The sequence below is a fragment of the Gossypium arboreum genome, chromosome 13, assembly GCF_025698485.1.
Source record: "Gossypium arboreum isolate Shixiya-1 chromosome 13, ASM2569848v2, whole genome shotgun sequence".
Taxonomy (NCBI): domain Eukaryota; kingdom Viridiplantae; phylum Streptophyta; class Magnoliopsida; order Malvales; family Malvaceae; genus Gossypium; species Gossypium arboreum.
Window position 1 is genome coordinate 116,683,973 of NC_069082.1, and position 16,896 is coordinate 116,700,868.

At 34.1% G+C, this 16,896-nt stretch overlaps 1 long non-coding RNA gene across 1 annotated transcript; it reads left to right on the forward strand.

The window, feature by feature from the left end:
- The first annotated feature begins 7,676 nt into the window (after nt 1-7,676).
- On the forward strand, nt 7,677-9,246 carry LOC128286428 (uncharacterized). The gene is made up of 2 exons (XR_008276986.1): nt 7,677-7,807; nt 8,724-9,246. It is a non-coding gene; the product is annotated as an uncharacterized LOC128286428 (long non-coding RNA).
- The last annotated feature ends 7,650 nt before the right edge of the window (nt 9,247-16,896 follow it).

A 16,896-nucleotide genomic window follows, 5' to 3' on the forward strand; every position in this document is an offset into this window, starting at 1 on the left:
TAGTAACCAAGTCATGCATGAAACTCCTAACACAACCTCATACATACCTTAATCTTGATGTAAACTTAGCCAAATCTCCTTCTAGGTCTCTTCCAACCCAAGCATGAAGCAAAAATCCTCCCCTTTTCCCTTAGTAATTTCGCCAAGAAGATGAGAAAGGATGAACAAATTTTTTCTTTTCTTTCCTTAGTACATTCGGCCAAGCCTATGGAGAAGGATGAACATTTTTTTTTTCTTTTTTCTTTTTTTCATACTCTTATTTTATTATTTCAAACATGCACCACTAGCAAAACATGTTTAAGACATGTTTTCTTTTGCCCATATTCATCACCATGGCCGGCCACTATAGTCAAATTTGGGGAATTTGACATGCAAGGACAACATTTCCTAGTGTGCATCAATAGGCCACTTCCACATTTGCCTATCTCAAATTCTAAATTTTCTCACACAAGTCCTTTCTAATGAAATTCACCTTTATAACACTAAATCAATCATCAAAAAAAAATGTCATACATGAATACTCACATATTATAGGCATCAAAATAAATTTTAAATTATTGTTATGCCTCGGTTTTGTGGTCCCGAAACCACATTCCGGCTAGGGTCTATTTTGGGCTGTCACACACCTCGTCCTGTCGAATGCCCTTACCGTGGAATGACAGGGCCTTAAGTAGGACAAATCCATCGGTATTCTGGAAAGCGTGGCCAATGGCATAACATTTAACGCTGACCCATTATCGATGAGCACGTTCGGTATTATGTAGCCCTTGTAGCGAGTCATGATATGCAGTGCTTTCACCGAGCCTCTACCATTTGGCAGTATCTCATCATCACTAAAAGAGATGAAATTGTCCGCATTCAGATTGTTTACCCACCTATCAAGCTTCTCAACGGACATGTTGTTAGCTACGTAAGCTTGATTTAACACTTTCAGCAAAGCGTTCCGATGTGGCTCTGAATTTAAGAGTAGAAATAAAACTGAGATTCTTGCTGGTTGCTTGCTTAATTGTTCCACCACACTATACTCACTGTGCTTGATAAATTTCAAGAATTCCTGAGCTTCTTCATCGTTCACAAGCTTTTTAGTTTCTTGCACGGATGGAATTTCTTGCTCGACTTCGACTTTGTGCATCACTGCTTTCCCTTTTTGCTTCGAGTCACTACTTTTCTTTACCGGTTCAGTTTCTTTAGAATAGCACCGTCCACTTCGGGTAAAATGACCTACCTCTCCCACATCTTCAGTTATGGCCTTGGAATTTCCAACTTCCGGTGTGAAAATATTAACATCGTATCTCCACCAGATCTTGTTTTATTGTTCTTATAAGGAAAGGAGATGGTACTTGATTATCATTTTGGCTTTCTGGCTCTTTCTTCGCGTCATAATAAATTATTAACGGTCGATTCGGCTTATATGGGAAACCCGATGATTGATTGTCGAGCGCATATTTCTCCTCTATCGGCCTCCTCGCTTTTATAAAAGATCCCAATCTTCTTGTTATCCATCATACTTTGCAGTAATCCTCTGAACTCATCGCAGGACTTAATGTCGTGCCCTTCAACGCCACGGAACTCACAAAAATTGTGACCTTTTGCATCTTTTCCTTTGAATACTCCGTCAAGACGATAGAGCAACTCTTTTTCAACTAGTACCTCCCAGATTTTCTGCAGAGGTGTTCTTATTTCAGAAACCCATCTTCTACTTTGCCGTTCGTTTTCCTCTCCTACTGTGCTCACATTCCCTTCGGTGTGGTTTGGGAATGGATTCCCGATTGTACCGCCAGTACCATCAAATCGCAAAATGCCCGCATCAATGAGTCCTTGAACTCTCCTTTTGAAGGCAAGACAATTCTCCGTAGAATGCCCCTGATTCCCAGCATGGTATGCACAACTAGCGTTTGGATCATACCATTTTGGGTATGGAGGTTTAAGGGGTGCCATGTAATGGGGGGATATTAACTGTTTCTCCAAAAGTTTTGGGTACAATTCCCCATACGACACAGGGATAGGAGTAAACTGCGGTCTCTCAGGATTAGCCCTTGCTGGTCTTGGTTCATTTCTAGGTTGGCTTTGAGCGGGTATAGTGTTTTGTGAGAATGAGGTGATTGGTCTTTGGTTGTTCGTGGCGTAAACGGGATAGGAAGGAGGTGGTGCTTGGTAGTAAGGGTTTTGAGGGGAATAATAGAAATTTGGAGGTGGATAATTTCGAGGTCAGGGTTGGTTGGGATATGGATTAGAGGCATAACGGCTTCCCATTCCCACCATGTGGGCTTCTGGTTCTTTCTTCTTCATAGGTACTGCCCTTTTTGAACCTTCTGAGCCTTCCATTCTACCGCTCTTGACGGCATTCTCTATGAGCTCACGGATATTACAATATCCATAAACTCTTCGTGGCACTTCCCACTAATTTGTCATAAAAGCGCCTTTAAGGTGTTGATAAAGAGAACGGTTATCTCTGTTTTTGTTAGTGGGGGTTCCACTTGGGCCGAGACGTCTCTCCATCTCTGCGCATACTGTCTGAAGGTTTCTGATGGCTTTTTCTCCATCATTTGCAAGGTAATCCGGTCTAGCACCATATCCGACACATGCTTGTACTGCTCGCAAAATGCTGATGCCAAGTCCTTCTAGGATCGAATCTTTTCTCTACTGAGTTGGTTGTACCACCGAAGAGCTGACCCTGTTAGACTATCTTGAAAGTAATGTATAAGTAGCTTATCCTCGTTCACGTAACCAGTCATTTTTCGACAGAACATGATGAGATGTGCTTTTGGGCACCTTGTCCCATCATACTTCTCAAAATCAGGCACCTTGAACTTCGGAGGCAAAATTAGATCAGGTACCAGACCGAGTTCCTTGGCACCTAGTGTGGAGAAGACTTCAGTGCCTTCTATTGCTTTGAGTCTTTCCTCTAGACTTCTATATTTTGCATCATGATTATCCAATTTCAACTTGGCTACCTCTGTTGGGTCGTCCAGATCTGGAACTAGTGGATCAGCAGGGCTTGCCCCTGGGTTCGACACGAATATTCCTTGCCCCAGATTAGTGGGTGGAGCAGGTGGCATAGGTCGTTGTTCCAAGACTGTGGGTTCCCCTTGAGTATACCCTCTTTGTGTTGTATATGCGGGTGGTGGAGTGAATCCCAGGGGATAGAGTAGATCCTGATCGTGGTGAATTCTTGACTGAGGTTCCATAACATCGGGTTCTGACGGGTCCTTTTCCTTTGACCAAAGTTGTCATCATCTCCATCATTTTGGCCATCTCGATCTCTTTGCTCGAGTGATTCCTCTCGAGATCTCACCATTAGGTCTCTCGTTTCTTGTTGCGATTTGGCCGTTGCTCTTGTAATTCCTTTTGAGCCCTTTCCATCCTTTCAATTCTCTCATTGAATTCACCTCCATTACTCTAGCTTGTCGCTGCGTTTTATACTGGATGACGTGGTTCCGATCTTGTGGTATTACAACTGCTAATTATATATTTTATCTTCAACGACCTAGTATGGGATATGCAATGTATGAATGAATGCATGAATGAATGCATGAATGTCAAATGAATGTCAGTCATGAATGAATATGCAAAAATTTGGTGTTAATTTCAAGATAGCCCCTATTTAGGCATTTCCTTAATCAAATGAGTATTACACAACGTTTTGGTCACTCGTATAATTGACTCCTCCATTAGAAACCCATTTTTGGCAACCAATCTCTAATCAACACCTTCCTAACAAGATGCCTTTGATGCATGATGAAAAATAAAAATACAGACAAACGACCTTGGTTAGCGCAACACATATAAACAGAGAAAAACTGTGGAAAATCTAACAAATTAAGCTACTTGGTTCAGTGGACTCAATTCCCTTGCTTAGAAAGCAAAAATGTAAAAGAAATAGAAGGTAAGATGTGCTTTTCCCGTGTACTTATTTCGGTGACTACTAAACGAGCGGAGGTTCGGTATGGCTCTAGTTAGGTGGCTCGTATAGTTTATTATATGCGGTTTTGGTTCTAGATAGGTACTCGAATTGTCCGTACTGTCATCTGTTAAGATTAGTACGAAGCCTCGGTCATAGCCCATCACAGACTCACGAGTTCAATTCGAGGGATTACATTTACTTATGCCTATGCGGAGGGACAAGTTAACTCACGAAAGCATAAGTCATATGTAACCCGAAAGTATTCACTAGCCTGTGCGGAGGGACGAGTTAACTCACGAAGGCGTAGCGTTTACTTTCACTTAAACAGGGACGAAGCCCGGGTATAGAGCTCATGTTATGCAACAAAAATGCACGTGCACAGTGTGTGGGGAAAACTTGCAAACCTTTACGTTTTATTTAAAAAACTAAACCAAAACTAAAATCACAAAAATTTAAAGCTAAAAAACAACCGGATAAAACAAGTTAGAATATATACAACACGATGCAAATGCATGATTTTTTTGAAAACAAAAAATTTGAAGATCACGACTAAATGTTAATTTGAACAAGGAACTTTGAAAATTTTGACAACGCGAGTTTAATTCGACTTGACTCTCAAAAAGGGTCCCCAGCGGAGTCGCCAGCTGTAGCGACGTAAAAAAAATTTTTGTTTCGCTTGGTCGCTAATTGTGGCGATTTATTAAACATTTGAAAACCAACTTTCGATTTTATTAACAAAGGGAGTCGCCACCGATCCTTTTTTATAGGTGTGATCGGACACCTAATAAAATTATTTTAAAACAAAAAGAAGGCCAAATTTAGGTCTACGTGAAAGTCCAGAGAAAAATTGGGGTTCGGGAGTCAGTTACACGCGAGGAAGGTATTAGCACCCTCGCGACGCCCAAAATTGGTATCTCATAAACATGTGTTGACTTGATTTTCAAAAATACGAGCTCAATATAATATTTAATCGTGATCTAGTTGAAAAGACGAGAGAGATTTTAGTTTTTGATTTTTTTTTAGAAAGGGTGTCCCGTTTTTTAACACAAGCCGACGAATTTTACCCAACATAGCGATGAAATCGATGGCTTAATATTAAATCGGTACATTGCCTTATTTTTGAAATTAATTAAAACATGAGAAAAATATTCCTAAAGTGAGAAATTAAAATAGATAAAGGATGCAAAAAAAAATGATATTATTAATGAAAAATATTAACATGGAATACTAGAATATTAGAATAATAATAATAATGATATTTACAAAATAAAAATAAATCATGTACTAATAATAAAATAGGAAAAATGATATATTTGGTAATAATAATATAAAATAATAATATGTACATAAAATACATATATATATGCGTATAATAAAAGTATGTAATAATAATAATAATAATATCTACAATAAAAGAAAATATTAGGAAACATACATAAAAATATATACATAAAAATTTACAACAATAATATAAAATAATGATATGTACAAATATATATATATATATATATATATATACATATGTACATAAAATATACACTAATATAATAATAGTTATAATAATACTAGCAATAGTAATAATTTGTAATAATAATATATACACAATATGGTATTTAAAATATATATATGTATATATAATAGTATTTAAGAATATATACATAAGAAATATATAACTAATGGCATTAAAAAATATATACATAATATATATAAAATACCTAAAAAAAAGAAGGGGGAAAGAAGAGAGAAGGGAGGGGGGAAAGGAAATCCGGCCAAGGGGGGGCGGTCACCGGTCAATCGTCGGTCGCCGCCGGCCACCGCCCACGGTGGCCGGACAAGGTAAATTTTTTTTTACAATATATGTATATATAAAGAAAGAAAAAACAACAACACAAAAAAAAAAGAAAAAAAAAGATTCGAAAGAAGAGGAAAAAAGAAAAAGATGCAACCTTTTTATTGATGTTTATTTTGTGTTCAAAATTTAAAGGGATTTTTGTGTTTGTCTCCTTTTTCAATCTTTGTAAAAATCCCCCCTCCTTACATGATTTTGAATAGCTTTTTATAGCCATCTTTTACATGATTTTCTATTATTTCTTTTTCTATTTTGTAGGTGCTGGTGGTAGACAATGGATATCAAAAATGGGAGGAAAAATGGGGCAAGTGGGAAAGTGGCTAGGTGGCTAGGGTTTCTTAGTTTTTTTTTTTTTGGGTTAGGTTTTTTCTTTTTTCTTCTTCTTTTTTTTTTTTTGGTTAGGTTTTTTTTGGGAGGGCTTAATGGGCTTTTGAATTGGGTTTAATATTTGGGTTTTGTAATGGGTTTGGGTAGATGTAAATGAGTCATAGGTTAAGGGTTTTAGTGGGTTTAGAGGTTTGGTTGGGTTTTGATATAATCGGGCCCGGGCAATTTGGGCTTCTACACATATGTACATAACATATACAAAAAATATACATATACATACATATAATACAATATGCACTAATGTTAATAATAATAATAATACTAGAAATAATGATGAAATATAAAGCGTAAATATAATACAATAGTAATATTAAAATAAAGTAATTAAAATAATACTATATATATATACATACATATATAATAAAACATACACGATATTATATATATAATAATATTAGAAATAATAATAACTAGTAATAATAATACATTAGTAACACATAATAGAGGGAATAAAAATATAGTAACAATAATAGTAATAACATAAACAATAATGTATATTCATATGAAAAAATAATAATGATAGTAAAATATAATAATAATAATAATAATAATAATAATAATAATAATAATAATAATAATAGAAGTGATAATAATAATGGCATTAGAATTAAATATGAGTGCAAATATAATAATATAAATAATGTAAATAAACAACCAAAAGTAATAAAAAGGACATAATTGAATCTGAAAACAAAATTTTGGGGCAAATCCACAATAAATAAAATAGGAGGGGATTAATTCGTATGCACAAGTAACCAGGAAGGACTAAAATGGGTAATAACCCCTTATCCCAAAATGCGCAGCTTCAAAGGGACTAACTTGGAAGAGAAATAAAATTTCTGGGCATAAATTAAAAGTAAAAAAAAAGGAATTTAAAAGCAAAAAAATGAGGAAGGGCCAAATGCGCAAATAGCCCTTCTGTCAAAAAAACACGCGGATCCTTAGTGGAGCGGGTCGGATCGGGTCGGGTTAAGTCAAAACGACGTCGTTTTGGGTGTTTAAGGCCAACCCCAAAACGACGTCGTTTTAGGGGTCTAGATATGTAACGCCCCAATTTTCGGGAATCCTGTGAATGTTGGCATAGGTTTAATTATGTTAGTGGGCCTCTAGAAGGCCCAAGCTTAAGATAGAACCCGGTAATTTTAGTTAATTTTTTTGTTCCATAAGAAAAAGGGAGTGAAATTATGAAATAGGACCTATGTGAAAATGTTTGAAAATGCTATAGGCTAAATTGAAGTGGCCAAATAAATAGGAGTGCAAAATAGGAGGATTTGCATGACAAACCTCCCATTTTACATGAAGTGGCCAGCCATCATATTGTTGTAGACAAAATGTGCACTTGATATCCATAATTTATGGTACAAATTGATACAAATTGATAATAGGTTAGGTAAATGTTCCATGATAATAGGTTAGGTAAATGTTCCATGATAATGGGTTAGGTAAATGTTTCATGATAATGGGTTAGGTAAATGTTTCATGATAAGAATTTCATGTCTTTTGTATTAAAGAATTAAATGGATGAAATATGAAGTTTTATTAAAAGAAAAAGGGGTGAAAAGAACAAAGTTTTGTCCATCTTTGTTCATCATAGCTAAAAGTTAGATAAGAAAAAGGAGAGGAGAAAGCTCTTGAGTATTCGGTCATTAGGAGGAGGAAAATTGAAGGTAAGTTCTTGGTACATTGTTTCTATTTTGAGGTTCATGAGTTCTTCTTGATTCTACCTTAACTCTTGAAGCATATTTTGGTTTTTGGTTGTGTTGTGAGCATTTAGTCATGAATTAAAATGAAGGAAATGGTTGTTGTTTCATGTTCTTTTGATGAAAAATGGAAGATAGGTGAAGTTGAGCCAAACAAATGAGCATGCATGTGCCTTAGATGTTAAAGGGAAAAATCAGCTAACATGTTGTGCTTTTAAATGATGAAATGGAGATTATTCTTAAGTAAAATCATAGATATGTGATGATTGATTGGTGATATACATGTTTAAATAACATGCATGCAAGGTATGTGTGAAAGAGTGATTTGGTAATAAATCTGCTTGGGACAGCAGCAGTAACGTGACTTTGGAAAATCACCATAAATTGTGGGAGATGAATTGGAAGCTGAATAAATTATGTAATTAAATCTTATTGAGTCTAGTTTCTAATGAAATAAACAAGAACATATTTTGAATTCTGTACAATGAGAAATTTGATTCGTAATGAAGAGTGGTCAGATTAGTCAAACAGTGAAACATGGGAAACTTTGAGAAAAATCTGGTATTGATTGGCTAAACCAAAAATTCTGAAAATTTTATGGATAGAAGATGTATGAGTCTATTTTCAGGGAAAATTAACGGCACTTGATTTGGAGTTTCGTAGCTCTAGTTATAAATAATTTAGTGACTATTGCTCAGGAAGACAGCTTGCAGTGAAATTATGATTATGTGGTAAACATTGACAAAAATTTGTTAATGAGTTGCTTATTGTTTTCTTATAAGCTTACTATGATCTGTAGGTGTGGTTGGCCGAATATTGTAAGAGGTTAATACGTAGTTTGTATTTGAATAGTTAGATTAACGAGTTAGTAATCCAATTGTAGGCAGTTCGTGTGTGGATCTCGTCAGCATATCGTCGCAAACAGGTGTGTAACTGACACCCTCTCGTAGACTAGATTGGCAAAAGTCGAAAAGCCGAAATGCCGAAAAGTCGGTATTTTGGGAATTTGCGAGTGTGCGAATGCTCGTAAAATAGTTGGGTTTGTATATTTGGTAACCTAAAGTAATAAACTGCAGTACGCGCGATTTCGTACATTTTGATAATTTGGGCTTAATGGGCCAAAGATCGGGTTCATGGGCCAACGGGCCCAATTCGGTAAGTATGCGCGGTAAGTGTTCTGATAGTACGTAAATAGTTAGGATATGCATGAAAACCCTGAAAGTAGCTACATTACTATAATACCCCTATGTATGGAAAATTACTATTATATCCCTAGGTGGAAAATTATCGTTATACCCGTAGGGTTAATTTTGACTGAAAAGCATAGCGATCTGATTCTGTATGATGGATGCCATGATTATATATTTGTTGCATGGGGACATGGGTTATATTATGGAGGAAGCGTTCTGGTGGCTATGCCACAAATATATGATCTGGTGGCTCTGCCACATATATCTGTTCTGGTGGCTCTGCCACGATTATCTGTATCTGGTGACTCTGTCACATTATCTGTTCTGGCAGCCATGCTGCAAATTCTGTGGTGTGTAGCGGATGGGTGGGTCGAGTTGTCTCCCCACACAGTGTAAGGTTGGTACGGGGGTGTATACGGTTGGATATGGTTGGGTTTCTGCATAAACATGTAATATCTGCTTACTCATTATGGGCCTATGGGCTTTATTCAATTGCTCGGCTAAGGCCAACTTATTATGTTTCGTGGGTTGAGCTGATATAGGCTATGGTTGGGTTATTTTACACATCGAGTTTCCCAAACTCACCCATTTTATTTTCATCCACGCAGTAATCCCCAACCATAGTGGGCTTGGAGCCGTGAGGAATTCGGAGTGGCCACCGCTCGAAAGTTTGATTTTCTTCGGTGAACTGAAATCATTTTAATTACGTTTGAGGTTTTGGGCTTTTAAATGTAATAAGGCCGCTTATTTATTTTGATGGTTTTAATATGTATTACTAAGATAGGTAATACTTATTTTAACTGTTGAAATTGGATAGCTTTAGGGGCGTTTTCAAAAACAACAGTTGATTTCAAAATAACATGACAACAAGCAAAGCTTCCGCAATGAAAGTATTTTCCGAATTAATCACTTTTCCTAAAATGACTTAATCAAATCGGTTTCCTAGAAATATCCATGACGTTAAAGTGTGGCAATGGCGGTATGCATGTCTAGGATTGGATCCGAAGGAGCTTGGTACTTAAGCGATCCGATGGACTCACCACCTCTTTTCCGGTTTCCTACCGGTGCATGACTTCCATTCACTTTAACCTTTAATGAATTAATCTTTTGAACATCAAGTACGATTTTCTGGACTTAGAATGGAATTTTTTTTACGTTTGGCATGCCGGATCCGGCCATAACTTCTGGGCCGGGTTTGGGGTGCTACAAGATAAGTCAGATTTTTTTTTAAAAAATTCATTCTTTCCTTTGCCTTTTTTAAAAAAACCTCCATTCCCTTCTTTTTTTTTTCTCTGCAGGTTCAATGGTCCGGTCAGCAACTCCGGTAACCCACCGCCGTCCACCACGGCGTCTCCACCGTCTCCGACCACCGTCCACGGTGGCCGGAAAAGGTAAAACTTGTTTTTTTAGTTAAATAATATAATATATGTATATGTATGTAGAAAAGAAAATAAAAGAAAAGAAAAAAAGATTCGAAATTTTTTTTAAAAAAAGCACCTTTCGATTTTCGATTTTGATTTCTTCTTTGGGGTTTCTTTTACTTCTTGCGATTGTTGATGTTTTTTTTTCTCTGTTCTTGGTGTTGGATCTGTTCTTGAATCTTTCTTTTTTGTTCTCTTTTTATATATTCGAGAAAAGGTTCAAAACAAAGGTCCTTTTAGTTTACAATTTTGGGGCTTTTATAGCCCGATTTTGCTACTTGTTTGCTATCGCTTCTCTTCTAATTTTACAGGTGCAAGTGATGGAGCAGGTGACTGACAGGGGAGTGGCGGTGGGTGGTGGCAGAGGTAAGTGGGGAGGTGGCTAGGGTTAGATTTAGGGTTTTTTGTTTGTTTCTTATTTTGGGTTTTGGTGTTTAGGCTACTGTTGGGTTTTGATGTAAATGGGTTATGGGGCAAAATTGGGCTATAACACATATAAATGAGCAATTTCTCAATAATTTCAATATACTTTTTTTCATTCTACATCTTTCAAGGATTTCAATATAAATTTTATAATATAATGATTCATAAAAGGTTGTAACAACAACCACTAGATGCAAGTTAAATATTTTATGAGCTGTCAGTTTAATAATATATCTAAAGGTTATTGCATCCACCACAAAGAAATGTTATATCTTTTCATAATCAATGCCATGACTTAACAAAAATATATATTAAAAAAATATTTTTATTTTGTTTTGCAAAACTATTTTATTTGTACTCTCACTGGCTTTATACATTTAGATACTTGAACTGCTGGTCTAAAAACTCCACAAATTTGAGTTGTGTCTTTCTATTTTGACCAATCTATTCCATATCTATATTTCTCAATAGATTTATTTAAGATCCTCCTTTTATTTCATTATTTTAATAATAATATTGTATGCAAAATTATTGTCGACCACTTTTATTATTCAGTTTCATATTTTCTCGATTTGACATAACCTAACGAGATCTCTTATTTTCACTATTTTAATCTACAATTTCAGGTACTTGAATCTTTTCTAGAGTTTTACTTATTAGTTATGTCTTGGGTCTCTTTTGTACTACTTTCCTCCACTATATAACCTAAACCTAGCTAATTGTTTCTATTTAGGTACATTTAGTTGCATTTTAGGATATTTCATTAGTATTTTTATCATTGCATTAAGAACTTAGACTGTGTTTAAATATTATGTACTTTTAATTGTTTTTGGTAGGCCCGTGTTTTGGTGGATTTGCAGGTGCAAGATGAGAAACGAGAAATAAATGAGTGAAGGTTACCGACCCAAAACGATGGTCAAATTACCAACTCAAATGTCGTAGCAATTTGCAATTCTAAGAAGATAACCGAGTCAACACTCAACGTATATTAGTTTTAGCCCAACTCTATGTATATTTCACAGATCATCCTCTCCTTTTTCTAGTCCTTTCGATTGTTGATCAGGGGATCGACTTCCGCTATATGGGAGTTTTTGAATTTCAAGCAGCACTTGGTGACTATGCTTTAAATGTGTCATCTTGTTTCTAATGTAATTTCTGGACTGATGAGTGCACATAGTAGTGCCACTACGAATTTCTCTTTTCATGTCAGTTAATTTGAATCTTCCCGATAATAGTACGAATTCCAAATAAATTGATAATAATTAGAGATAATATACAATGTGTCGAAATCATTTTTTTAAAAAAAATTTAAAAATGATGGATCGACTTTTATTGAAAAGCGAAAACGGAGTCGCCACCAATCTTTTCTTATTTAGGTGTGATCTGATCACCTAGAAATTTGGGTTGTTTTAATAAAACATATTGGTTTACTAAAACAATGATTTTGGTCTACGAAAATATGAAAAAAATAGGCTCGGGAGTCGGTTTCGTATGAGGAAGGATTAGTACCCTCATTACACCCAAAATTGGTACCAAATCGATTAAATACTGTCCTTTTGTCTAAAATTAAAAATGTTTTTGAAATGTGGTTCTTGGTAATAACATTTGAATAACCCGAGTCCATTGCCAAAAATCTTCTTATTTTGATGTTCGAAAATTTGTAATTCGAAAATAACAAAAGGATGCCCAACTATTTGGTCCAACGAAAAATCGATACCCAGCACAGTAGGGCACGATTCCTCGAATTTCCAAACATTGACCATTGCCTCACCTTGGAAGATACAAGTGAAATCCCGGAGAGATATTCGATTGTTTTGAGCAAGTGGGAAATTGCAGCCCAGCACGATAGGGTACTATTTCCCGAATCGTCAAACGTCGAATATCGCCTTTGTTTTTAAAGGGTTTTTAGAAAACATCAGTGAAACTTCGAAGGAATCTTCGATTGTTTAAAAAAACGAGAAATCACAACCCAACACATTAGGGCACGATTCCCAAATTATCAAACACCGAGTATTGTCTTCGTTTTGGAAGGTTTTTAATAAACACGAGTGAAAACCTAAAGGAATATTCGGTTGTTTTGAATAAACGAGAAATCACAACCCAATATGATAGGGCATGATTCTCGAATTACCAAACACGAAATATTACCTCGCTTTGAAATTTTTTTTTTTAATTTTTTGTAAAGGGAAGTGATTATGGAAACAGACTTGCAACGTATTTATTTGATTCATTTGAAGCAAAGAAAATGAAATGAATAATTTCAGGCAAATAGGTTGGCAATCTCAATCATAATATAATACATGAGGATGCAAAACAAAGTAACAAATATGGATAACATATATCAATAATATATTATACGAATTTTTGAAAAGTACAAACACGAAAATCAAAACATGCCCAAAGATAATAATCTTACCACATACACTATTTAACGTTTCTAACTAATGGTTAAATAAAATCTATTTTAAGAAAAATATTTTAAAAGGTAATAAAAATATTAAAACAAATAAACTTGAAATGATCAATTTAAAAGTAGCTAAATTTTATATATATACATAAATAGATAATACATGTAAAAAATTACAATAGATCGTAAAATAAATAAAAAATAAAATAAATAATACATAAAGTATATAAAGTTTAACATATAAATGAGCTTCAAAATACGTATTATAAGAGAAAATTTAAAGTTAGTGTTATGCAAAATAATTTAAAACCAAGATTCAAAAAATGTATGTATATATATATATTATGTGCATAGCAATAGTAATGTGTACCTATATAAAATTTTAAAACGAATAATGTACATATTAGCAAGTTGTAACATAAATGAATTATATAAATGCAACCATGTAAGAATATACAAAAGAATATACGAATGACATACTATATAATATAAATCAATAATTATACAAAATAATTTGAAACGAGATTTACTTACCAACAATTAACAAGATACATAAAGCATAAAACTTAATATAAACATTGTATATATAAAAAAGTAATATAGGCAAGTGTTTGAAATAAACAAAGTATGATTTAAAATTGGGAAACAAATGGTATACATAAATAGATTTAAAGGAAAAATATAAACATGTTTGCAAGGGAATTCAAATAAGTAATTCAATTAAATTATATATATATATATATATAATAAATAAAATAAAATGAAATAACAAAATGAAAAATGAACAAAGGGAATACAAGAAATTCAAATCAACTTTTTTTTTTTTGCTTTGGATTTTTGATCTCTATGTGAAAATACAATGTTTTTTTTTGTATCCAAAATTTTTTCTTTCAAAAATACAATTGTTTCCTCTCCCTTCTTGGTTTGGCTTTTATAGCCATTTTACATACATTCTTTTTATAATTTTATGTCTCTTCTCCATTTGATAGTGTAGGTACAAGTGGGAGATAAGGTGGTGGAGTAGGTGTAAGTGGGAGGCAAGGTAGTGGAGTAAGTGCAAGTGGGAGACAAGGTGGTGGAAGAGGTGCAAGTGGGAGTTAAGGTGGCTAAGGTTTTGTCTTTTTTTTTTTAAAAAAAAATAAACTTAAGTTATATTGGGCTAGGGTTTTTATTATTTGGGCTTAGTTTTGGGTTTTATTTTGTAATTGAATTTGTGAATTAGGTAGAATTTAGGTTTGATTTTAATTTATTGGGCTGGGCAAATTTAGGCCTCTACACAATAAATAATAAAATATATAGTTTGAAACTAATTAATTACAATATCGATTTTAAAAAAATTGTTCTTTTTAATCAATTAGCTAAACTACCGATCATTGCCAAAATTTGCCACTTGAGTGCAAAATTCAGTGAACAAATTTTTTAAAAAAAAAAATTCATACCCGACCTCCATCGCCAATAGCCAGTTTTCTTCTCTGTTGATGTTCTACAACCTTTTAATCCACCACTTTACGAAATAGAATCTGCTCAAGCACACAATTCTCACTCCCATAAACGGCTGCTTGTACACTAGCCATTAGTTTGGCTATTTCCGTTCCTGAAAATCATTCAGTTTTAGAAACAGCTTCTCTTAAGATATCATTACTCAGTCCCTTGATTTCAAGCTGCTGCTGCTGCTTTTTGAAATTATTCTGCAGCACACCAGGTTTTCTCGAGCCAGCCTCAGCTCTGTACTTGTCTATGTACAGATTTTGCAGTTTGAAACGTTCATCTTCCCCAGGCAAAGGGAATTCCAATACTTCATCAATACGATCGGCCATAGCAGAATCAAGATCACCTGGACAGTTTGTAGCAAGAGCGAGGACTATATCCTTGGACTGGTCACCAGTGCGAAAAAAGAAATAATCTCTTTCCCAGATTCCACAATAGTGTTCTCTCTCATATGTCCTAACCAAAAGAATATAAAATCTAGAGATTTGAGTTTTCAAGAACTCATCTAAGGTAATTTTTTGTGTGAGAATTCTTCAAATATACAGAGATCAACAGAAAACTAATAGAGTTCACAACACATCCGAGAACTTGGTATCAACAGCATCAGAACTTTTGCAAGGCTTTCAGTTAAACTAGAAAAGCCATCCCAAGGTAAATGAACAAATCAGTAACCATTGCCAGTTACCATTATTACAAGTTAGGACAATGTCATGAAAACATATCTTTTAGTATTTTGGGTTTTGTCAAAGAAACCTTATATTTTAGAGGTATTTAAGCAAATTAAATAGAAACAATTTAACATTATTTCACATATTTATCAATTAAAAATATGCCCTAACCGTCCACTGTTATAACAAAGATGGCTAATTGCCACTTTAAACTTTGAAACATTATTATTTAAGCATTTTAGTTAATAAAAAACAATAGCAATTACTTTTTACGATTTAATCCTTGTACCGTAGTTAATCACTAATTCCATAAAATTACATATCAAAATTCAATTCACTTATATAATAACTTTATAAATATTTACTAAAATTATTTACAAACTCAATTAACGACCAATGTTTATTTTATTTTTACTAAATTGTATAATTACGTTTTATTGAATAAATTAATAAATTTATTTTAAAAAACCTCAGAAAAGTGTAAATATTTTAAAGACATACAAATGAGAAAAGCTTTTTTAAGGTAGTCACAGTCACACACCACCCATTGCACGTTTGGTTGGTCAGCACTTATTCATATAAAAAATATTTTAAGATGATTATTTTAAAAAATAGAACTACCTTAAAATAATAATAAGTTAGGAAGTTTTTATGAAGCAATTATCCCTTAAAATATATATGTAACCCACTTTCAGTAGGCAGCAGCATCCTTGTGTCACCATTTTTTAAGTGGTTATTTTTAAAGAATGTATCTAATGTAAAATTTAAGCGGTTATTTTTAATCTTATATTATGATCTGATGGTTAAGGGTGTTCATCACCCTAGATGTGGTTTGGGTTCAAGTTCTGTTGGCTGTTCGGGTTTTACATTATTACAATCACCATTTCATATTTTCTTTATACAAGTTATAATTTAATAATTCAACTGTCATAATCTTTTTTTAAAAATTAACTATTCATTTCAAGTAGACCTAATCATAAATCGAGCTACTCGCCTAAACCTAAAAGCTCACTCGAAAAGTAAGAAGGTTTGGCGAAATATATACACCTGAAAAATAAGTATAGGCAAAAAATAAATCAAATTGCCACCACTGGGCACACACCCAGTGTGGCTTCCCTGCCTCCACCGACCACCAACTCATCGGAAAACAGATATGCTCTTGACCCTGCTTACAAAGAAGAGCTTGAGCCCAAAGCAAAGCAACTTCTCGACCTATTAAATACGAAAATCAATGTTAGAACAGTGTAGTCAAATTCTTGAAGAAACAATAGTTGCTGAGAAGATTCTTAACTGATAGACATAGGTTGGTGGCAAACTTGAATTGATTCTCCATCACTCACTGATATTCTTCACCAAAATTAGCATTTATCCGTAAGGAATTTTTACTTGGGGACACTGAAAGCTATAGATAGCAATACAACATAAATTCTGCAGATTTAATGGGGGCTTTTATTTTTAT